The following is a 23,662-nucleotide window of genomic DNA, read 5'->3' as shown; positions in this document are numbered from 1 at the left end:
ACGCTTTGGGACGCAGCAAAGGCAGTCCTGAGAGGAAAATACATTCCAATCCAGGCCTATCTCAAGAAACAAGAAAAATCCCAAATACAAAATCTAACAGCACACCTAAAGGAAATAGAAGCAGAACAGCAAAGGCAGCCTAAACCCAGCAGAAGAAGAGAAATAATAAAGATCAGAGCAGAAATAAACAATATAGAATCTAAAAAAAACGGTAGAGCAGATCAACGAAAACGAGAGTTGGTTTTTTGAAAAAATAAACAAAATTGACAAACCTCTAGCCAGGCTTCTCAAAAAGAAAAGGGAGATGACCCAAATAGATAAAATCATGAATGAAAATGGAATTATTACAACCAATCCCTCAGAGATACAAACAATTATCAGGGAATACTATGAAAAATTATATGCCAACAAATTGGACAACCTGGAAGAAATGGACAAATTCCTAAGCACCCACACTCTTCCAAAACTCAATCAGGAGGAAATAGAAAGCTTGAACAGACCCATAACCAGCGAAGAAATGGAATCGGTTATCAAAAATCTCCCAACAAATAAGAGTCCAGGACCAGATGGCTTCCCAGGGGAGTTCTACCAGACGTTTAAAGCAGAGATAATACCTATCCTTCTCAAGCTATTCCAAGAAATAGAAAGGGAAGGAAAACTTCCAGACTCATTCTAGGAAGCCAGTATTCCTTTGATTCCTAAACCAGACAGAGACCCAGTAAAAAAAGAGAACTACAGGCCAATATCCCTGATGAATATGGATGCAAAAATTCTCAATAAGATACTAGCAAATCGAATTCAACAGCATATAAAAAGAATTATTCACCATGATCAAGTGGGATTCATTCCTGGGATGCAGGGCTGGTTCAACATTCGCAAATCAATCAACGTGATACATCACATTAACAAAAAAAAAGAGAAGAACCATATGATCCTGTCAATCGATGCAGAAAAGGCCTTTGACAAAATCCAGCACCCTTTCTTAATAAAAACCCTTGAGAAAGTCGGGATAGAAGGAACATACTTAAAGATCATAAAAGCCAGGTATGAAAAGCCCACAGCTAACATCATCCTCAACGGGGAAAAACTGAGAGCTTTTTCCCTGAGATCAGGAACATGACAGGGATGCCCACTCTCACCGCTGTTGTTTAACATAGTGCTGGAAGTTCTAGCATCAGCATTCAGACAACAAAAGGAAATCAAAGGCATCAAAATTGGCAAAGATGAAGTCAAGCTTTCGCTTTTTGCAGATGACATGATATTATACATGGAAAATCCGGTAGACTCCACCAAAAGTCTGCTAGAACTGATACATGAATTCAGCAAAGTTGCAGGATACAAAATCAATGTACAGAAATCAGTGGCATTCTTATACACTAACAATGAAGCAACAGAAAGACAAATAAAGAAACTGATCCCATTCACAATTGCACCAAGAAGCATAAAATACCTAGGAATAAATCTAACCAAAGATGTACAAGATCTGTATGCTGAAAACTATAGAAAGCTTATGCAGGTAATTGAAGAAGATATAAAGAAATGGAAAGACATTCCCTGCTCATGGATTGGAAGAATAAATATTGTCAAAATGTCAATACTACCCAAAGCTATCTACACATTCAATGCAATCCCAATCAAAATTGCACCAGCATTCTTCTCGAAACTAGAACAAGCCATCCTAAAATTCATATGGAACCACAAAAGGCCCCGAATAGCCAAAGTAATTTTGAAGAAGAAGACCAAAGCAGGAGGCATCACAATCCCAGACGTTAGCCTCTACTACAAAGCTGTCATCATCAAGACAGCATGGTATTGGCACAAAAACAGACACAGAGACCAATGGAATAGAATAGAAACCCCAGAACTAGACCCACAAATGTATGGCCAACTCATCTTTGACAAAGCAGGAAAGAACATCCAATGGAAAAAAGACAGTCTCTTTAACAAATGGTGCTGGCAGAACTGGACAGCAACATGCAGAAGGTTGAAACTAGACCACTTTCTCACACCATTCACAAAAATAAACTCAAAATGGATAAAGGACCTGAATGTGAGACAGGAAACCATCAAAACCCTAGAGGAGAAAGCAGGAAAAGACCTCTCTGACCTCAGCCGTAGCAATCTCTTACTCGACACATCCCCAAAGGCAAGGGAATTAAAAGCAAAAGTGAATTACTGGGACCTTATGAAGATAAAAAGCTTCTGCACAGCAAAGGAAACAACCAACAAAACTAAAAGGCAACCAACGGAATGGGAAAAGATATTCGCAAATGACATATCGGACAAAGGGCTAGTATCCAAAATCTATAAAGAGCTCACCAAACTCCACACCCGAAAAACAAATAACCCAGTGAAGAAGTGGGCAGAAAACATGAATAGACACTTCTCTAAAGAAGACATCCGGATGGCCTACAGGCACATGAAAAGATGTTCAACGTCGCTCCTCATCAGGGAAATACAAATCAAAACCACACTCAGATATCACCTCACGCCAGTCAGAGTGGCCAAAATGAACAAATCAGGAGACTATAGATGCTGGAGAGGATGTGGAGAAACGGGAACCCTCTTGCACTGTTGGTGGGAATGCAAATTGGTACAGCCGCTCTGGAAAGCAGTGTGGAGGTTCCTCAGAAAATTAAAAATAGACCTACCCTATGACCCAGCAATAGCACTGCTAGGAATTTATCCAAGGGATACAGGAGTACTGATGCATAGGGGCACTTGTACCCCAATGTTTATAGCAGCACTCTCAACAATCGCCAAATTATGGAAAGAGCCTAAATGTCCATCAACTGATGAATGGATAAAGAAATTGTGGTTTATATACACAATGGAATACTACGTGGCAATGAGAAAAAATGAAATATGGCCTTTTGTCGCAACATGGATGGAACTGGAGAGTGTGCTGCTAAGTGAAATAAGCCATACAGAGAAAGACAGATACCATATGGTTTCACTCTTATGTGGATCCTGAGAAATGTAACAGAAACCCATGGGGGAGGGGAAGGAAAAAAAAAAAAGAGGTTAGAGTGGGAGAGAGCCAAAGCATAAGAGACTGTTAAAAACTGAGAACAAACTGAGGGTTGATGGGGGGTGGGAGGGAGGGGAGGGTGGGTGATGGGTATTGAGGAGGGCACCTTTTGGGATGAGCACTGGGTGTTGTATGGAAACCAATTTGACAATAAATTTCATATATTAAAAAAAATAAAAAATAAAAAAATAAAAAAATAAAGTCTTCTCTCAAAATGTGTGCCAGTTATGATAAATCCATAAAAGAGTAAATGAGAGATTAGCATGGGATACCCTAGTTGACTGAGTCAGGGCGTAAAATGAACATGCAGTCACTTCGGGGGCTTATTTGATTATTGGAAGGACATGCACACAGTGCTGAAGCAGGATGCTGCATGGCAGCAGCAGTCAGGACTGCTGGCAGTGTGCTCTCAAATCTGAGACAGTACAATGCCACCACCCTCCTCCCTCCATACCTTCAATAGATCCTTGGATGGTATTTATCCTCACCCTTAGACCAACTGCTCCAAGAAGATAACATTTGGGCATGAAGTCTCCGCAATTTGCAAGATGGTCTCAGCAACAACTTTCGTGTCTACATTTCCATTGTTTGGGATTTTTAGAATTATAAAAATGAAGATTAGAAAGGACTTCACTGTCCTGCTGGCAAAATCATTGGAATCCTCTCCATTAAGTTCTCATCAAGTAATCATGTAGTCTGTCTTTGAAAATCCCCAATGATGGAAACCTCATTCCATTTTTGGCTTTTCCTAAATATTATTTTTCTGTATTAACCCTTCTCTAACAACTATTGTGTCACTACGCTACTGTGTAACTACTCTTGGTGTCTTTACTAACTTGATCTCATTTAATCCTCCACAATGTCTAATTTTACAGATGAGAAAACTGAGGATCAGAGAAAGTGACTTGTCTAAGGTCACACAGCTGGTGAGTGGCAGAATTGGGATTTGAACTCCTAATTTGATCTGACTCTGATGCTCCCTGTATTATAACTTAGTCTAAGCCAAAATCTGTCTCCCTATAACTTCCAGAGTTATAACATCCCTTTCTGGAAAGAGGGTGGCATCTTTGAAGTACAATAGAAGGTGTAAATCTCCTGGATCTCTTTAATCATCAAAACACTTGAGAAATGCTAAAAAGACTGCCAAAATAAAAGGCAAACAAGGCCATGCAGCAAAGTCTTCTGATAGAGTGCCTATTCTTATGATTCCTCCAAACATGGTAGTCAGTTTTCTGCTGCCTCAGTGCTCACCAATGGGCCTTCCAATCAACAAATGTGATGGCCACTTCCAAGTCCTCATTTTTTATGAACTCCAACTTCTGGAAGTTTTCTTCTCCCTTACAGTCTGAGATACTTCATAATAGCTAGACTGGGTCTTAAAGGAAGAGTGAGAAGAATGCGCTATGCAGAGGAGGAGGTCATATATCCAAATCCCTACTCAATGTCATCACTTACATGCCTAATAGTCAATACAAACATAAAATGTGGAAACTATTCTTATATTACATCGTATACAAAAATTAACTCAAAACCTAATCAAAGACCTAAATGAAAAAGTGAAAACTATGAAACTATTAGAAGAAAATATAGGAGAAAAGCTTCATGACATTGGATTTGGTAACAATTTATTATATATAACACTAAAAGAACCGACAACAAGAAAAATGATAAATTAGACTACATCAAAATTAAAAACTCTTGGACATCAAAGGACTTTCAAGAGATGAAAGGGCAACACCCAGAACAGGAGAAAGTAATTGCAAATCATCAGTGTAGGACACCAAGCTGGTGTTGCAGAATTGCTTGGATATGAGGATCCCCAACCCCAGACCCACACATCTGGTGGCAGAAGCACTGTGAATGTGGTAGTAATATTCTATATTAGTGGAAGAGGAGACAACAGGAGGGAAGACTGGGGCTTCTCTAATACAGTTAGTGTCAATGAGGTGCGATCTTTTCTAGATTGGCCCTGGGTCATGGAAACATGTGGTTTGGGAAGAGAAAGAATGAAAGGTTGGGGGATAAATAACTTTTGACTCCTGGGTGGCCACACGGTTACCGCTGGTTTGGAGCAGCAGCTATGCTGCAATCAGTTACCAATGGAATTTAAAAACAGATCCATCTCTGTATGACTTATTTCACTTAGAGAAGGACAGATACCATGTGTTTTCACTCTTATGTGGATCCTGAGAAACTTAACAGAAGTCCATGGGGGAGGGGAAGAAAAAAAAAAGAGGTTAGAGAGGGAGAGCCAAAGCATAAGAGACTCTTAAAAACTGAGAACAGACTGAGGGTTGATGGGGGGTGGTAGAGAAGGGAGGGTGGGTGATGGATATTGAGGATGGCATCTTTTGGGATGAGCACTGGGTATTGTATAGAAACCAATTTGACAATAAATTTCAGATTAAAAAAAAAAGAAAAAAAATAGATCCAAATCCTGGGGTTGGTTCACTAGATGCATAAGGAAATGCAAACTAATAAGAAAAAAGCCAAATATTAATCCCTCGGTTTTTGTTATCTATGATACTTAAAATGAAATTAAAAGAGGGTACTGGGTCCAATCTTGATGCTAGACCAAGCTCAGATTTCACTTAGTCTGAGCTTTGGCCACTCACCTCAAAGCCAAGAGAAAAATTATGCAAGCACAAAAGAAACTCCCTCTATGATCTCTGGTCATCAAGAAGGTAGTCAATGTGGGGAGAGGACAAAACCAAGAAACTAATGAAACCAGAATAATGTTTGATGGACTCAGGCCCCAAGAGGGAGGGACTCAGGACCCTCTCTAAGAGGGTTCTTGGCTATGCAGGACAAATAATTCAAGAACAAGCCATTTAGAGAAAGGGACAAAGATTTATTAGGTCTAGAAGTAAGAAAGGAAATACTTTACAAAGTAGTGGTCTGTCCTCCCAGATGAGGAAGAAGACCCCCATTTGCCTCTATTGAAGGGTTTTATAAGTTTTTAAAATTAGCTAACTGTATAGGGAGGGGCTTTGGGTTTATCATTTATGTTGGGCAGTTAGTTGCTTCATTGTCTTAGGGCTGTGAAATTACCCACAGGGAGCAATTTTAAGAGTGTCCAGGCTTTATGGATTTTACTGCCAGAGGGAGTGGGGTGTTGTGGTCTTCCATGAGTTGGATATTATGACTCACTTTATAACCTGCTGACTTTTAGGGTCAGCCTAAAATCCAAATGGCTTTACTTTGGTCAATTTGCCTCCCAAGTCTCCCTTCCCTTTTACCTCAAGAGGCTGCAGTGTGAAGGAGTTGTTTCATTTTGTGGATCAGTATCATCGGCTTCTTGAGGAACCTTTATTGAAATGGATTATGGCAATGACTAATTCAGGGTCTGTGTCTTTAGCTGTGAATGATGCAGAGTAGAAGTATTAGAGAAAGTTAGTTAGGTTCTAATAGGAGGCCTGGAAACCAGCAAAAATGAAGTCATTGCCTGCTATTGAGAAAGTCAGAGCCCTGTCTTGGCAGCACTCTACATGATGCTGGATTAAACCAAGATAGCGGGTTCCACGGCAGGAAACTCCTAACCAAATAAGGAAGAAAAAGCACAAAACCTTGCTTCCAAGAAATCCCTGTCTCAAATTATTAATATTCCACCCCTTGTTAACAACTGTCAATAAAATATAGAGGCCCAAACCCCAAGGGCTTACATCTCTCTCTCTTCTCTCTCTTGCTAGCTCTCACGTCTCTAGAGTATACTTTCATTTTAATAAACTTTCTTGCTTATGTAGGTCACTCATCCACTGTGTTGTGTATGTCCTTGAATTCTTTCTCCCTATAAGACCAAGAGCCTTTGCCTGACATCATTGAGTCGGGCTGGCTCAAGGCCTCAGGGCCCAGTGTTTCCCCAGTTCACCCGGCAATAGAAAAGCATGTTAGGGTTGATGCAGGACCCACACAGCTCACTACTGAACATTCACAGATAGCTATATGTGATTCAGACACAAAGGAGGTTATTCCTAAGGGAACATCCAGTCTGGTGGACTGGATAAAAGGCACTATAAGATCTGTTTACCTTGAGAAAAGTAAAAGTCTCTCCCTGTGAAAGCCAAGTGGAATATCCCCAGAGGTAGCTGTTGATATGCTCTGTATGCAAGCCATGTGGACAGCCTTTATGATAGCTAGACTATTTTACCCACTGAATATGACAATTACCCATGTCATGGTAAATGCTGTGGTTAAGGGGTCCTCTTTCACATGGGCACGACAAAACACCTTGCTACAAAACTGAGGGACAATTCAGGACTTTATTGAAATTGCTGTCTCAACTTCCCCTCATGGGTCTTCCAGATGTTAGTAAAAATATTAGGTTAGTTAACAAGAGAATAGGGAAGAAGTGAGAGGAGACTCAAGGGACTTCCCAATAAGGTGGAAAGTTTTAAACAGTTATTATGGAAAAAGGCAAATATTATGGAATAAGGCAAATATTGATAGGAGTGAAACAAACAGGGAAAAAGAAAGGGGAGAGTCACAGGATTTGTCCTGCAGGGTAAAAATGTTTACATAGTTGAGAAATGGGATGAATAAAATGGACATTGATGGGGTTAAAACCAAGGTTTTTTTTTTTTTTCCAAACCAAGGTTTTAATATAGCATTACCAAAGGTTGGGAGGGCCAAAGGGCCCCCCTGCTGGTTCCCCAACATTAAAGTGCTCCTAACAAATCTAGTCTATTTATCCCAGTTGGAAAATTTAAAAAGCGTAAAGGCTGAGTTTACAATGAGAAACCTGACCAATAATGTGCTTGTGGCAGTGTTTAGGCATATTAATCAAGTTAAAGATTGACAAAAAGGGCCAGGGGCCCTTGGCTCAAGCTCTCACTGGAGGCCCAAAGCCTTCTACACAAGAATGGATAAAATGATCAGAAGGTGGGAAAGAGATTTCCAGGACTCATTGACATAGGAGCCTCATGTGTTGTGGTGCCAAAATCCATTGGTGAAGCCCAGACACAGGCTACAATTAGACTGAGAGAACATATTATGTCACACAGGGGAATACGTTCCCTGTCAAGTATTGCAAAACCAAAACCTGTTGATGAAGTCCTAATGGGAGCTACAGTTAAGAATATAAGGGTTGGGGCACCTGGGTGGTTCAGTTGGTTGAGCATGAGACTTCGGCTCAGGTCATGATCTCGGGGTCTGTGAGTTCGAGCCCCGCATCGGGCTCTGTGTTGACAGCTCAGAGCCTGGAGCCTGCTTCAGATTCTGTGTCTCCCTCTCTCTCTGCCCCACCCCTGCTCATGCTCTGTCTCTCTCTGTCTCAAAAATAAATAAAACATTAAAAAAAATAAAAAAAGAATATAAGGGTTAATGGAATCAAGGTAAAAGTTTGTAGAAGAATTGGTATGTTTGAACAGGATTTATATGAAGAGGTTGTCTCTTTTATCTGATTGCATTATGGGGATGGACACTGTATCTGACTGGGGAACACTTCTCCATCTAGTATTCTAAGACAAAAGGCATGCAGATCCATCTTTCAAGCAATGCTAACTGGACATGCTAAATGTAAACTAGTAAGACTGCCTAAGTCTACACAGTATGGAATAGAAGCTAGAGTGCTGGTGGGGACAAGTTCTCTATGACATACGGCAACACAGGCTGTGCCCTGTACAGTTCCAGGGGCTACCATTTATCATTTGTACAGGACCCCTGATTCTCACCCCCTGGAATCAGGAGAGAGGCAGGGGTAACTAGAGGCAAGCCATCAGAAGCCCCAGTGAAGGATAGTGTAGACAGTAGCAGCTAGGACTTCAGTGTAGTAGTAGAGGTCTATCCATTAGTGCATTAATACCTCCCTCAGTAGTGTCTGTTTCCTGTGCTTATTCCCCTCTGTTACACAGAGTTTCTGAAGAATGTTAAGTTTGTAAATGTTAGTCTGGCTTGGTGAGCGTGGAACCTGCTTAAGATTCTCTGTCTCTCTTCCTCTGCCCCTCTCTCCAGCTCCTGTTCTCTCTCTCTCTCGCTCTCGCTCTCGCTCTATCTCTCTAAGATAAAAAAGGGGGGGGGTGCATAAAAAGACACATTCCACAGTTAGACCATGAGAACTGATGACCCCTGATGGCTAGAAGTGGTAGTGACAACAGTTCTTCCAGACGGACAAGGAGAAACATGTCAGGGTTGAGGAAATGAGCCAGAAGTTGGGACACACAGGGATTCCCTTCTGTCAGGGTTGTTCCATTAACAAATAGGCATTATTACCACTTCCATGTTTCATACAATAAAACTGAGATTCAGAGGCTGTGGCATTAGATCTTCAGATTTGTAGTCCATTACCCTTTTTAGTAAACTATGCTACAAGTCCCTGAGATAAATACCTTAGATGTAGTGGAGCATTTTTCCTGTTCCCACCCTTCAATGGAAAGGGAGGGATATACTGCTGGAAGATGATATATATGTTAAAAAGCAGGTTTCTGAGGACTTTGGGGAGAGAGCTGTGACCTACACAAATTGTGAATGTCCAGCAAAAGTGAAGAGAAACCAGAAAAAATAGAATAAAAAATCCAGCAATCTCTCCCTTTGTGACACTTGGTCAAAATTGTTGGTGCATACCGCATTCTATAAATGAAGACAGGTTAGTGTTTTTACTGTTGGATAGCTTTCTAATTGGCTTGGGATTAGGCAATGGAAAAGGCTTTCCTGCCTGCCTAATATCTTCTCTGGGAGAAACAATATTCTGTGGGAGTTTGAGGGGTCTTTGTGGGTACATAAGAATGCTTGTTCCTCGGGGCAGCTGGGTGGCTCAGTTAAGTGTCTGACTTGAGGTCAGGTCATGATCTCACAGTTCATGAGTTTGAGACCCACATTGGGCTCTGTGCTGACAGCTCAGAGCCTGGAGCCTGCTTCAGATTCTGTGTCTCCCCCTTTCTCTGCCCCTCCCTGCCCTGTCTCTCTCTCTCTCTCTCTCTCTCTCTCTCTCTCAAAAATAAGCATTAAAAATTTAAAAAGAATGCATGTTCCTCAACAAAATCAATGAATGAAGTATTTTGAACAAAATATTTGAAATTCTTCTTAAAAATTCATAAACAGTTGTTTTTAGCTTAGATTTTGTCAGGAAATGTCAGAAATTCAGTGGGCCACAGAAACTCTGATGGAAACAGCTTTCCATATGGAGCAGAATTGCCTCTATCACATTCCTGACAACTAGCTATTCATTAGTTGTGTGAACAGCTGTAGTAACAAGTAGTCCATTGCACTTTTAGGTCTATTACAAATATAACCCCCTGGACAAATTCTATGCAGGTTGAGCATAGGTAGTCCAGTGAGTGAATGCATATGGTCAAGGCTAAAGGTTGTAATAAAACACCTTGGGAACCCAAAACTGTTCATTTTATATACTTTTCCTCAGAAACAGTGAAAGTTGGATGGGGAAGATGAGTAGAAAGAAGAATTTCTACATAAATTCACTTTTATTCTGCTTTCTCTTGGAAAGTCATATAAAAGCACATTTCTCCATTCTTGGAGCTCAGTTGCTACTGGCATTTTATTTCTGTATTAGTCAGGGTTCTTCAGAGTAACAACCAATAGAATATATATGTATGTATATATGTATGTTATGTAGGTAGGTAGATAGGTAAGTAGGTAGGTATTGAGGTATGTGTTTATTTGTTATAGGAATTGGCTTACGTGGTTATGGAGGTCAAGAAACCCTGAGATCTTCTGTCTGCAAGCTGGAGAACCAGGAAAGCTCGGGCATAATTTCATCAGAGTCCAAAGGCCTGAGAATCAAGGGGCTGATGGTGTAAGTCCCAGTCGGGGTCTGAAAGTTGGAGAACCAGAAGCATCAATGTCTGAAGGCAGAAGAAGATGGATGTTTAAGCTTAAGCTGAGAGAATGAATTTACTCTTTGTCCACCTTTTCCTTCTATTCAGGCCCTCAGTGCATTGGGTGATGCCCCCCTGTATTGGTGAGGGCCATCTTCGTTATTCCGTCTATTGATTCAAATGCCAATCTTTCCCAGAGTCACTCTCATAGACATGGATATATTGTTTTGCCAGGTATCTGGATATCCCTTAGCCCAGTCCAGTTGACATATAAAATTAACCATTTCTAATTTGGTTAATAATTTCTATTAATAATTTCTCCATTAATAATTTCTATGGAGAATATTTATTTTTTTTAGCCCATGAGATAAGGGACATGTACATATACGATAATGGCCTTACATGTATGAAGAGAAAACTGGGAACAGCTCCTAGGAGTCAGGTTGCTCCAACAAATAGATTGGTTAACAAATGAATTTAATTAATTAGAATGAAATGGATAATACCTTGATAAAATAGTCCTTCATGGTAAGTTTGAGAAAAAGACATTCTAAAGGCCAGAATCTAAAGGCTCATCTGCTTGTCTCAATCTGTTCTGTTCCTGCCTAATGTTAAGACTCATTATCTCTATGTTTATGGCCTTGATGATGATGATGGTTTCACAGGTATATACCTATTGCCAAGCTCATTGAATTGTATACAATAAATGTGTACAACTTTTTACATGTCAAAAAAAAGACTTCATTGTCTCTAATTTGGATCATTAACATAGTCCTCTTTGTTCTTGTTTTTTTTTCCCACTTTCACTATGATGTGTATAGGTGTGGATTTCTTTTTATTTACCCTGCATAGGATTCAAGGGGCTTCTAGAATCCTTGGAGTATTGCCTTTCATCTGCTCTGGAAAATTTTTTGCCATCATCTTCCCCATTTCTCTTTCCTGTCCTTCTGAGACTCAACTGTACTATAGACCTTCTCACTCTATTCATTGTGTCTCTTATCATATATTTTCTTTTTTTCCCTATAATTTGTTTCACTAGAAGGAATTCTGGATGATTTCTTCTTATCTACCTTTCAACTTATTAATTCTCTCTTAAGGGAGTGGCATGATATAAAGTGCTAAATGGGAAAAACCTATAGCCAAGAACACTATCTGGCAAGGCTATCATTCAGAAAAGAGAGATAATGAGTTTCCCAGACAAACAAAAACTGAAGCAGTTCACAACCACTAACCCAGCCCTGCAAGAAATATTAAAAGGGTCACTTTAAGTGGAAAGGAGAGAGCAAAAGTGACAGTATAAATGTATGAAACACAAAAGCAGTAAAAATGAATATTTCTATAAAAAAATCACTTAAGGTACTCACAAAAAAAGATATAAAATATAATAACATATACCTAACAGGTAGAGATGAGAAAAGAATGGGTTCAAACTTAAATGACCATCAAGTTAACATAGACTGCTATATGCAGAAGAGGTTATATACAAGCCTAATGTTAACCATATATCAAAACCACTAATAAATATACAAAGAATAAAGAGAAAGAAATCCAAATATATCACTAAAGAAAATTAACAAGACATGAAAGAGAAAAAGATAAGAAAGTATCAGAGAAAATCTTCAGAAACAACCACAAAAACAAATAAAAATGATAATAAATATGCAACTATCAATAGTTACTTTGAATGTAAATGGACTAAACCCTCCAACCAAAATACACATGGTGACAGAATGGATAAAAAACAAGACCCATCTATATGCTGCCTACAAGAGACTCATTTCAGACCTAGACTCCTGTAGATTGAAAGTGAAGGGATGGAGAAACATCTATAATAAAAATGGATGTCAAAAGAAAGTTGGAGTAGCAATACTTAGATCAGACAAAAAGACTTTAAAGAAAGTTTGTAACAAGAGACAAAGAAGGACACTATATAATCATAGAGGGGACAATCCAACAAGAAGGTATAACATTTCTAGATATTCATGCATCCAACATAGGAGCACCCAAATACATAAAACAGTAACAAACAAAACATAAAGGAACTAATCAATAATAATTCAATAATAGTACGGGACTTTAACACCCCACTTACAGCAATGCACAGATCATCTAAACAGAAAATCAACAAGGAAACTGGCCTTGAATGACACACTGGAACAGATGGACTTAACAGATGTATTCAGAACATTCCATCCTAAAACAGCAGAGTACACACTCTTTTCAAGTGCACATAGAACATTCTCTAGAATAGATCACATATTAGGCCACAAAACAAGCCTCAACAAATTCAAGAAGATCAAAGTCATACCATGCATTTTTTCGACCACAACACTATGAAACTAGAAATCAACCACAAGAAAAAATCTGGAAAACCATAAATACATGGAGGTTAAATAACATGTTACTAAACAATGAATAGGTCAATCAGGAAATAAAAGGATAAATTAAAAAGTACATGGAAACAAATGAAAATGAAAACACAATGGTCAAAACCTTTGGGATGCGGCAAAAGCAGCCCAAAGAGTAAAGGATATAGTAATACAGGCCTATTTCAAGAAGCAAGAAAAACTCAAATAAAAAATGTAACCTTATACTTTTTTTTTTTAATTTTTTTATTTATTATTTATTTTTTATTTTTTAATATATGAAATTTACTGTCAAATTGGTTTCCATACAACACCCAGTGCTCATCCCAAAAGGTGCCCTCCTCAATACCCATCACCCACCCTGCCCTCCCTCCCACCCCCCATCAACCCTCAGTTTGTTCTCAGTTTTTAACAGTCTCTTATGCTTTGGCTCTCTCCCACTCTAACCTCTTTTTTTTTTTTCCCTTCCCCTCCCCCAGGCACATGAAAAGATGTTCAACGTCGCTCCTCATCAGGGAAATACAAATCAAAACCACACTCAGATACCACCTCACGCCAGTCAGAGTGGCCAAAATGAAGAAATCAGGAGACTATAGATGCTGGAGAGGATGTGGAGAGACGGGAACCCTCTTGCACTGTTGGTGGGAATGCAAATTGGTGCAGCCGCTCTGGAAAACAGTGTGGAGGTTCCTCAGAAAATTAAAAATAGACCTACCCTATGACCCAGCAATAGCACTGCTAGGAATTTATCCAAGGGATACAGGAGTACTGATGCATAGGGGCACTTGTACCCCAATGTTTATAGCAGCACTCTCAACAATAGCCAAATTATGGAAAGAGCCTAAATGTCCATCAACTGATGAATGGATAAAGAAATTGTGGTTTATATACACAATGGAATACTATGTGGCAATGAGAAAAAATGAAATATGGCGTTTTGTAGCAGCGTGGATGGAACTGGAGAGTGTGATGCTAAGTGAAATAAGCCATACAGAGAAAGACAGATACCATATGGTTTCACTCTTATGTGGATCCTGAGAAACGTAACCTTATACTTAAAGAAGCTAGAAAAAGAACAACAAACAAAAACCTAAAACCAGCAGAAGGAAAGGAATAATAAAAAATAGAGCAGAAATAAATGATCTAAAAAGTAAAAAAAAAAAAAAAAAAAAAGTAGAAAAGATCAATGAAACCAGGATCTGGTTCTTTGAAAAAATCAATAAAATTGAGGGGCACCTGGGTGGCTCAGTAGGTTAAGCGTCCAACTCTTGATCTCACTTGAGGTCACCATCTCATGGTTCATGAGATTGAGTCCTGCGTTGGACTCTGTGCTGAACAGTGCAGAGCCTGCTTGGGATTCTCTCTCTCTGCCCCTCCTGCTCTCTCTCTCTCTCAAAATAAATGAATACAATTTTTAAAAAATCAATAAAACTTAGCAAGACTTACCAAGAAAAAAAGAGAGAGGACTCAAATAAATGAAATCACAAAGGAGAGAGGAGAAATGACAACAATATCACAGAAGTACAAATAATTGTAAGAAAATATTATGAAAAATTATTTGCCAACAAATTGCACAACCTAGAAGAAATGGATAAATTCCTCGAAATAAACTACCAAAACTGAAACAGGAAGAAATAGAAAATTAGAACAGAGTAATTGGCAGCAATGAAATTGAATCAGTAATCAAAAAACACCCAACAAACAAAAGTTCAGGACCAAATGGCTTCACAGGCAAATTCTACCAAACATTTAAAGAAGAGTTAATACTTATTCTTCTCAAACTATATTTAAAAAAAAAGGAAAGGAAGGAAATCCTCCAAACTCATTCTATATGCCAGCATTACCCTGATACCAAAATCAGATAAAGACACCACTAAAAAAACAGAACTACTGGCCAATATCCTTGATGAACATAGATGCAAAAATCCTCAACAAAATATTGGCAAGCCAAATCCAACAATACATTTAAAAAAATCATTCACCACGATCAAGTGTGATTTATTCCTGGATTGCAACAGTAGTTAAATATTGGCAAATCAATGTGATACATCACATCAATAAGAGAGAGGCTAAGAACCATATATGATTATTTTAACAAACACAGAGAAAGCATTTGACAAAGTACAACATCCATTCATGATAAAAACCCTCTGAAAATTAGGTCTAGAGGGAACATACCTCAACATAATAAAGGCTGTATGTGAAAAACCCACAGCTAACATCATCCTAAATGGGCAAAAACTGAGAGATTTTCCTCTATGGTCTGGTACAAGATAAGAATGTCCATTCTCACCACGTTATTTAATATACTACTGGAAGTCCTAGCCACAGCAACCAGACAACAAAAAGAAATAAAAAGCATCCAAATTGTCAAGGAAGAAGTAGAACTTTCACTATTTTCAGGTGACATGATACTATATACAGAAAACCTGAAAGACTTTGCCAAAAACCTGCTAGAACTGATAAACAAACTCAGTAAATTCACAGGATGCAAAAATCAATGTACAGAAATATGTTGCATTTCTATACACCAATAATTAAACCGCAGAAAGATAAGTTAAGAAAATAATCTCATTTACAATTGTACCAAAAATAATAAGATATCTAGGAATAAACCTAACCAAAGAGGTGAAAGACCTGTACGCTGCAAACTTTTAAAACATTGATGAAAGAAACTGAAGAAGACACAAATAAATGGAAAGATATTCCATGTTTATGGGTTGGAAGAACAAATATTGTTAAAACGTCTATACTACCCAAATAAACCTACATATTTAATGCAATCCTTATCACGATAACAACATTTTTCACAGAACTAGAACAATTAAAATTGATATAGAACCATAAAAACCTGAATAGCCAAAGGAATCTTGAAAAAGAAGAGCAAAGCTGGAGGCATCCCAATTCTGGATTTCAAGTTATATTACAAAGCTGTAGTAATCAAAACAGTATGCTACTGGCACAAAGATAGGCACATAGATCAATGGAACAGGACAGAAAACCCAGAAATAAACCCACAACTTTATGGGTCAATTAGTGTTCAACAAAGCAGGAAAGACTATCCAATGGGAAAAAGACAATCTCTTCAACACATAGTGTTGAGAAAACTGGACAGCTACATGCAAAAGAATGAAACTGGACTTCTTTCTTACACTGTTCACAAAAATAAATTCAAAGTTGATTAAAGACCTAAATGTAAGAACTGGAAACATAAAAATCCTAGAACACAGGCAGTAACTTCTTTGACATCAGCCACAGCAACTTTTTCCAGATAGGTCTCTGGAGGCAAGAGAAACAAACGTAAAAAGAAACTATTAGGATTACATCAAAATGAAAAGCTTCTGCACAGCAAAGTTAATCAACAAAAGGCAACCCAGTAATGGGAGATGACATTTGCAAATTACATATCTGATAAAGGGTTAATATCCAAAATATGTGAAGAACTTATACAACTCAACATCCAAAAAACAAATAATCCAATTATAAAATGGGCAGAAGATTTCTCCAAAGACATACAAATGGCCAACAGACACATGAAAAGATTCTTATCATCACTTACATCAGGGAAATGCAAATCAAAACTACAATGAGATATCACCTCATCCCTGTCAGAATGGCTAAAATCAACAACACAAGAAACAATAGGTATTGATGAGGATGTGAAAAAAGGGGAACCCTCTTCCACTGCTGGTGGGAATGCAAACTGGTGCCACCACTCTGGAAAACAGTATGGAAGTTCCTCAAAAAGTTTTGAAATAGAAGTACCCTATGATCCATGAATTGCACTACTGGATATTTACCCAAAAAATACAGAACACTAATTCAAATGGATACGTGCACCTCTGTTTATAGCAGCGTTATTTATAATAGCTAAATTATGGAAGCAGCCCAAATGTCCATTGACTGAGGAATGGATAAAGAAGATGTGGTATGTATACACACACACAAACAAACACACACACACAAATGGAATGTTACACAGCCATAAAAAGAATGAAATCCTGTCATTTGCAATGACATGGATGGAAGTAGAGAGAATTATGCTAAGCAAAAGAAGTCAGTCAGAGAAAGAGAAATACCATGATTTCATTCATACATAGATTTCAAGAAACAAAACAAAGGAGTAAAGGGGGAAAAAGGGAGAGGGAGAGAGGAAGAGGGAGAGGGAGAGAGGGGGAGAGGGAGAGGAAGGGGGAGAGGGAGAGGAAGGGGGAGTGGGAGAGGAAGGGGGAGAGGGAGAGGAAGGGGGAGAGAAAGAGAAGGGGGAGAGAAAGAGGGAGGGGGAGAAAAAGAGGGAGGGGGAGGGAGGGGGAAAGGGGGAGGGAGGGAGAGAGAGGCAAAGAAACACTCTTAACTCTAGAGAACTGATGGTTACCAGAGGAGATGGGGGGGGGGGGGATTAAACAGGTGATGGGAATTAAGGAGGGCACTTGTGATGAGCACCAGGTGTTGTGTGGAATTGCTGAATCACTATATTGTACACCTGCAAGTAATATTACTTGCAGTTCACCAACTGGAATTAAAATAAAAGCTTAAAAAATAATTCTCTTAAGTTTATTTTTCATTATACCTATCATTGTCTAACAGTTGTGTTTATTAATCTGTTAAACACATGCACTGAACTCTCAATCTTTATATTTTTTATTTCTAGATGTCCTATTTGATTATTTTTCAAATTGACTGTCACTTTTTATGATTTTTTTTGTTCCCTGCAGCTATTTTAAAGCATATTTAAAAATTTTTTTTAACATTGTTTTGAGAGACAGAGACAGCGGGTGAGTGGGGGAGGGGCAGGGAGAGAGGGAGACACAGAATCTGAAGCAGGCTCCAGGCTCTGAGCTGTCAGCACAGAGCCCGACTCGGGGTTGAACCCACAAACTGTGAGAACATGACCTGAGCCAAAGTCGGATGCTTAACCGACTGAGCCACCCAGGCGCCCCATTAAAGCTTATTTTTTATTTTTTTGAACTATAGTAAACCATAGTCATTATAGTCTGTGTGTCATAATTTCGATATCTGAAGTCTCTCTGAATTTTTGTCTATTTTTTCTTCCAGTTGTCACAATGATTTTTTTTGAGTGCCTACTTATTTTTAACTACGTGCTGATATATTATTGAAAAATTATTTGTGAGACAGATTTCAGACCTAGAAGACAAAACCTTTCTGTGGAGAGTATTTTCACTTGCTCTTGTCAAATGCCTGGAAACAGTACCTGTCCAAGACTACTTTAATCCAGGTTCAGGAAAGGGAGTTCTTTGGATCACCTTGGTGATGGGTATCTAGGCTGCAAGCCCAAATGTCTGGCAACAGTGCTTGTCCAAGATTTCTTTTTTGTATTTATTTATTTTTTAGACACACATGTGCGTACACACATGCACACTTGAGCAGGGGAGAGGCAGAGAGAGAGAATCCAAAGCTGGCTCTGCACTGACAGTAGCAAGCCCCTGGCAGGGCTTGAACTCACAAACTGTGAGAACATAACCCGAGCCAAAGTCAGATGCTTAACTGAGTGAGCCACCAAGGTGCCCCTGACCAAGACTCCTTTAATCCAACTTCAGGGATTGGGAGTTCCTTGGATCACCCTGCTGATGGGTATCTAGGCTACAAGTCCATGCAAGAGCTTGTTACTTCTGATTCATTATTATCCTGGAGGGTAGCCACTTAGTTTCAGCTTAAAGTGGCTGAGTGGCTTATTAGATCTACTCATTTGGGAAGTGGGTTTCAACTTCTTGTCCCCTTTGCCCATAAGGTCATGAAAACCACAGCTCAGTTTCACAATACTTCCTTTTGGATTCAGCAAATTCCCTTGGGCAAAAGTGGATTATAGTGCTGGGCTTTTCTATCCAGGTCCTTGTCTTCTTCTAGATTTTAGCCTCATCATTTCTTAGCTCTTAGTGAAGGTAATTACTTTTCATGTTTTATCTAGTTTTTTTTTTTTAGTTGTCCTTATTTGGGATGATTAGTCCAAATTACTCAGTCTGCCATTACCAGAAGCAGAGGTATACAATATTCTCCTAACTGCTCTCCTCCCCAGTCTCATCCTTCCAGTTTCTCCTTCTCCCTCACAAAGGTACTGAATGTTTCTTCCTCATTGTATCATTTCCCCTGCACGAATCCATCAAAAGCTTACTGTTGAATGTACAACAGAAATCAAATTCCTTAGTTTGGACAATCAGATCTAAAACTCTTTTTTTGCTGTACTTATTCACTGAATAGGTATTTACTGTGTGACCCTCACTAGGCCAGGTGCTACCTATTCTTTTTATTCTTACCTCTTTTACCTCTTGTCTTACCTCCCAACTCACATTACACTCCAGCCAAAATGGAATACTCTCTGTAATGTGGCAGAGCTGGGTCAGAACACAGATGGGTTAACGCCTAGGTCAGTATACCATGATCCTGTATTCAGGTTTAAGTCCATTAAACCTGGATATTTATGTATATTCTAATAAATTAACTATACAAAAGCTGAACACATACAAATTATACTTGCTTTTATAGATTTCTTGTTGACTTTGGGGGTATTTGTCATGGGAGTCTGGGATGTAAGCTCTGGAAGTAAACTATTGCCATCAAGTTTTTAGCAATCACTATAGTCACAAGGACACCTAGGGAGAAAATAATTCAGGCTTGCTTTGACAAATGTGGGACTGAGTGTGCAATTTGTTCCAGGGTGCTAAGAACAACCTGCTTGCAAACAAATTTACTCCCACCTGCTGGTGGTTGACTGAAATACCAGTCAAAATCAATTTATCACTGGAAAAACAAAAACAAAAACAAAAACCAGTTCTGGAACTAGGCCATTCTGGAAACAAGATTCTAGTTTTGGCCTCTGCCATGTAACCTTGGGCCAATTCCTCTTCCTTCTCTAGGCTTCAGTGTCCCCACATGTACAATTCAGGTGCTTGGGCAAAATTACCTGGAATGGCCTTTCCGTCTTTGGTAAGCAAGGACTGTCTCCAAGGATGCCTGAGTGACCAGGGACAAGGGATGAAGGATTAAGGGCAGTAGCGGTAGGCTTGACTGACCCACTCCTGTATGTAATGCTTAGTGATATATGGATACTCCCACTTTTTTTTCCTAATCTTGCACTGGTGGGAAGGAAGCATTTGCTGCAATGGAAGGAAAAAAAAGGTACTAGGGAAAAGAGGGGAAAGGAAGGTGCTAGGGTGCTCTGCTGCTTGTAAGAAGGCAGAAAATGATGAGATATATTTTAAAAGTGATTCTAAAATGGTAAAAAAAAATAGATGGGTGGTTATTGAGGTGGGGTAATGAGTTAAATCTTTAGCTGTGCAAAACACTCAGCTACCCCCAGGAGTTCCAAACAGAAGATTTGCAATATGCTGGGTACAAGCAGTCCCAACTCATTTACCAAATACTCAAGGAAAGACAAACGGAACAATGTTTCTGTTTGAATGTCCTAAGTTTTTTTTTTACATTTATTTATTTTTGAGAGACAGAGCACAAGTGGGGAAGGGGCAGAGAGAGACAGGGACACAGAATCCAAAGCAGACTCCAGGCTCTGAGCTGTCAGCACACAGTCTGACGTGGGGCTTGAACTCACAAACCGTGAGATCATGACCTGAGCCCAAGTCAGACACTTAATCGACTGAGCCACCCAGGCGCCCCTCTGAATGTTATAGTTAACCAAAAGCGAACTTGAAATCTGTTTTGATTTTTTTCACTTTTACTTTTTTCTTTAATATTGTTTTGTTTTTGAGAGAGAGCATGAGCGTAAGCAGGGCAGGGGCAGAGAGAAGGGGACAGATGCAGAGAACAGAGGACAAGGACACAAAGCAGGCTCTGTGTTGACAGCAGCGAGCCTGACTGCCTGATGTGGGGCTCAAACTCAGGAAACTGTGAGATCATGATCTGAACTGAAGTCGGAGGCTCAACTGACTGAGCCACCCAGGCGCCCCTGATTTCAACACTTTTAAATGGCATGCCATCACTGAGTTCTATTTGTTGACTGCCTGTCTGGCTTATGTGCTCTAAAGAGGCCTCTTTCTAAACTTGTTTCATTTTTTTTAAGCTTTTTATTTTTTAACGTTTATGTATTTATTTTTGAGAGAGAGAGAGAGCATGAGTGGGAGAGGAGCAGAGAGAGAGAGAGAGAGAGAGAGAGAGAGAGAGAGAGAGAGACAGAATCTGAAGCAGGCTCCAGGCTCTGAAGAGGTTAGTACAGAGCCCAACGCAGGGCTTGAACTCATGGACCCCGAGATAATGACCTGAGCCAAAGTCGGATGCTTAACCGACTAAGCCACCCAGGCGCCCCTTTAAAGTTTTTTTAATATTTATGAGAGAGAGAGAGAGAGAGAGAGAGAGAGAGAACGAGCAGGGGGAGGGGCAGAGAGAGAAAGAGAGACAGAATCGAAGCGGCCTCCAAGCTCTGAGCTGTCAGCACAGAGCCAGATGTGGGGCTCTAACCCATGTACCATGAGATCATGACCTGAGTGGAAGATGGACACTTAAAAGACTGAGACACCCAGGCGCCCCAAAACTTGCTTCATCTTGGAGATGGGAAGGACAGAGGGTAATGAGTGGAGGCATTTCCTCATTCTCTGATATCCTTCTATCCCACAGGACTATGTTCAGGGTAGTGGAAAAAATAGATGCCCTCTAGACAAAATGCCAGGCTTTTCCATATGATGGGGCCAGAATGCTGGAACAGTAGAATGGCCTGCTCTCTAGGGGCTAACTCCCTTAAAGATACACTTACCTTTACCTTCTTTTCCCCTTCTATGGTGTCAGCCAAGAACACTCCAACTCTGCATCCTCTAGTTGGGGGGTGGTGGTGAGGAGTAAAACAAAGGCAAGAGAAATGTAGCTTAAATTAAATCTTACAGTTTGCAGCCCACTGATAGATATCTGAAACATGCAGAGAGTGACCTTCCTTGAGGAATGCATGGCTGCCTTACTTCCTTAATGTTTGTGTTTTGTTAAAAACTAAAAGTAACCTTATCTTAACAACAGCTAGTCCTCAAGGTCCTGAAAGCCTTGCTTCCAAATTCCTTAGAAACTTACTTTATCTCTATCTCCCTCCCTCCACAAACTTAAAAATATATAATCAGTCACTCCTCACAACCCCAGTGCAGCTCTTTCTGGCCACGGGTCCTGTCCCAGTGCTTTAATAAAATCACCTTTTTGCACCAAAGACGTCTCGGGAATTCTTTCTTAGCCGCTTGCTCATGAACCCCATCAGAGGGGATGCTCCTGGAGCCCAATTTCTGTCCTACTGAAGGGCCACTATTGCTGTGGCCAGAGTCCCCTCATAAAACTTATTTGCTGACCCTCCTCCACTCCACCCAGAGGCGAGGCACTGAGGTTTACTGGAGGCTCAAGCGTCTGGGAATGATAAGCAGTCTGGTACCTCCTGATTCCCCTAAGGTGTCCAGCTCTTTTAGAATACAGATTCAGCCAGGACACTCAAACCACTGCACTTCCTTCACCAAAACAAAAACAAACATAACAACAACAACAACAACAACAACAACAAAACCCACCAAACTCTTGGGCACACACTCTTCCAAGAGAAAAGCAAATTTTGCATTTTTGCAGAGGCGGAGGTGCTGAGGTGGAGGAGGGTAAGTCAAGCAGCTGATTCCGGCCCAGCCCTCCAGCAACCAAGGTGCTGAAGCTTGCCCCTGGAGAAACCGCAGATGCCTGAAAGAGCAGAGGACTGAGCAGCGCCCTAGTTGGAGAAGGTAGTAGGATTGCACGTCTTTTTGCATGGCTCCTGGAATCTCCCGATTGGCTAGGCAGGCGCTGCCATGGAGTGGGCGGAGCCAGCGGCGCAGCTGGCTCAGTGCCCGCCCAGTTGCAGATGGGACTGGCTTCAGACCGAGCGCAATTCAAAGCACAGGACGCGTGCTACGGGCGCAGCGTGGAGTAGAGCTATTACCTGGCTGCTCCTCTCGCCACGCGCTGGGCTCTGGGCTCCTGAGCGACTCCCGCACTTCTGTTCCCCTTGGTCTCAGTTCTTAAAAGTGATTTTTTGCGGAAGACCTACCGCCTCCTGCCTCCCTCCCCCCAGCTCCCTTTCGCCTCGCGCTTCCTGCTCACCTCCCTCTGTTCTTTTCCTGGTCTGAGGCCTAACCTGTGGTCGGTCTCAGCTATGCCATCCCGGGCTTGCTGGGAGCCGCTGTCCTCCTACGGCTCTTCGGAACCTGGCTCCTGGAGGGCGACGACCCTCCCCCCCCCTTCCACTCACCTTGAAATTCCACTTTGGCCTGTAGTGAATCCTCCTCCGACGTTCTCAACGTCATCCTGGACCTCTTTTATTGGTAAGCGGGTTGCTAGGCTACGGTGAATGGAGAGGAGGAGAAGAGGGAGGTGGTGGAGGGGGTGGTGAGTGGGCGGGTGATCTCTTGGTAGGAGCCCACTGGGGGGAACACATAGACCTGGGCTTCTGAGCCCCCCTATGCAACCTGCCCTTCGGCCCCTGAAGGGGTTGGTGGTGGTGATGAGGGTGGCCAGTTAAGATGGAGCCCTGTGTT

The 23,662-nt window shown here is 40.5% G+C and overlaps 1 protein-coding gene across 4 annotated transcripts in view; it reads right to left on the bottom strand.

The window, feature by feature from the left end:
* LOC131502264 (small ubiquitin-related modifier 2-like) overlaps positions 1 to 23,324 on the bottom strand; it is a 165,616-nt gene extending 142,292 nt beyond the window's left edge. Inside the window, exons 1-3 of one of the 4 annotated variants that reach the window (XM_058712945.1) lie at positions 23,229 to 23,324; positions 21,886 to 21,943; positions 10,664 to 10,796 (exon numbers count right to left, since the gene is read on the bottom strand). The gene's annotated coding sequence lies outside the window, so the exon portion shown is untranslated. Of the gene's footprint in view, positions 1 to 10,663; positions 10,797 to 21,885; positions 21,944 to 22,669; positions 22,852 to 23,228 lie in introns of those variants that run through there. The other 3 variants (XM_058712946.1, XM_058712942.1, XM_058712943.1) reach the window with 3 other exon arrangements.
* Between the last annotated feature and the right edge of the window lie 338 nt (positions 23,325 to 23,662).

Source organism: Neofelis nebulosa, chromosome X, assembly GCF_028018385.1.
Source record: "Neofelis nebulosa isolate mNeoNeb1 chromosome X, mNeoNeb1.pri, whole genome shotgun sequence".
Classification (NCBI taxonomy): domain Eukaryota; kingdom Metazoa; phylum Chordata; class Mammalia; order Carnivora; family Felidae; genus Neofelis; species Neofelis nebulosa.
The sequence above is the reverse complement of the archived record's forward strand: the minus strand, read 5'-3'. Positions and strand labels throughout refer to the sequence as shown.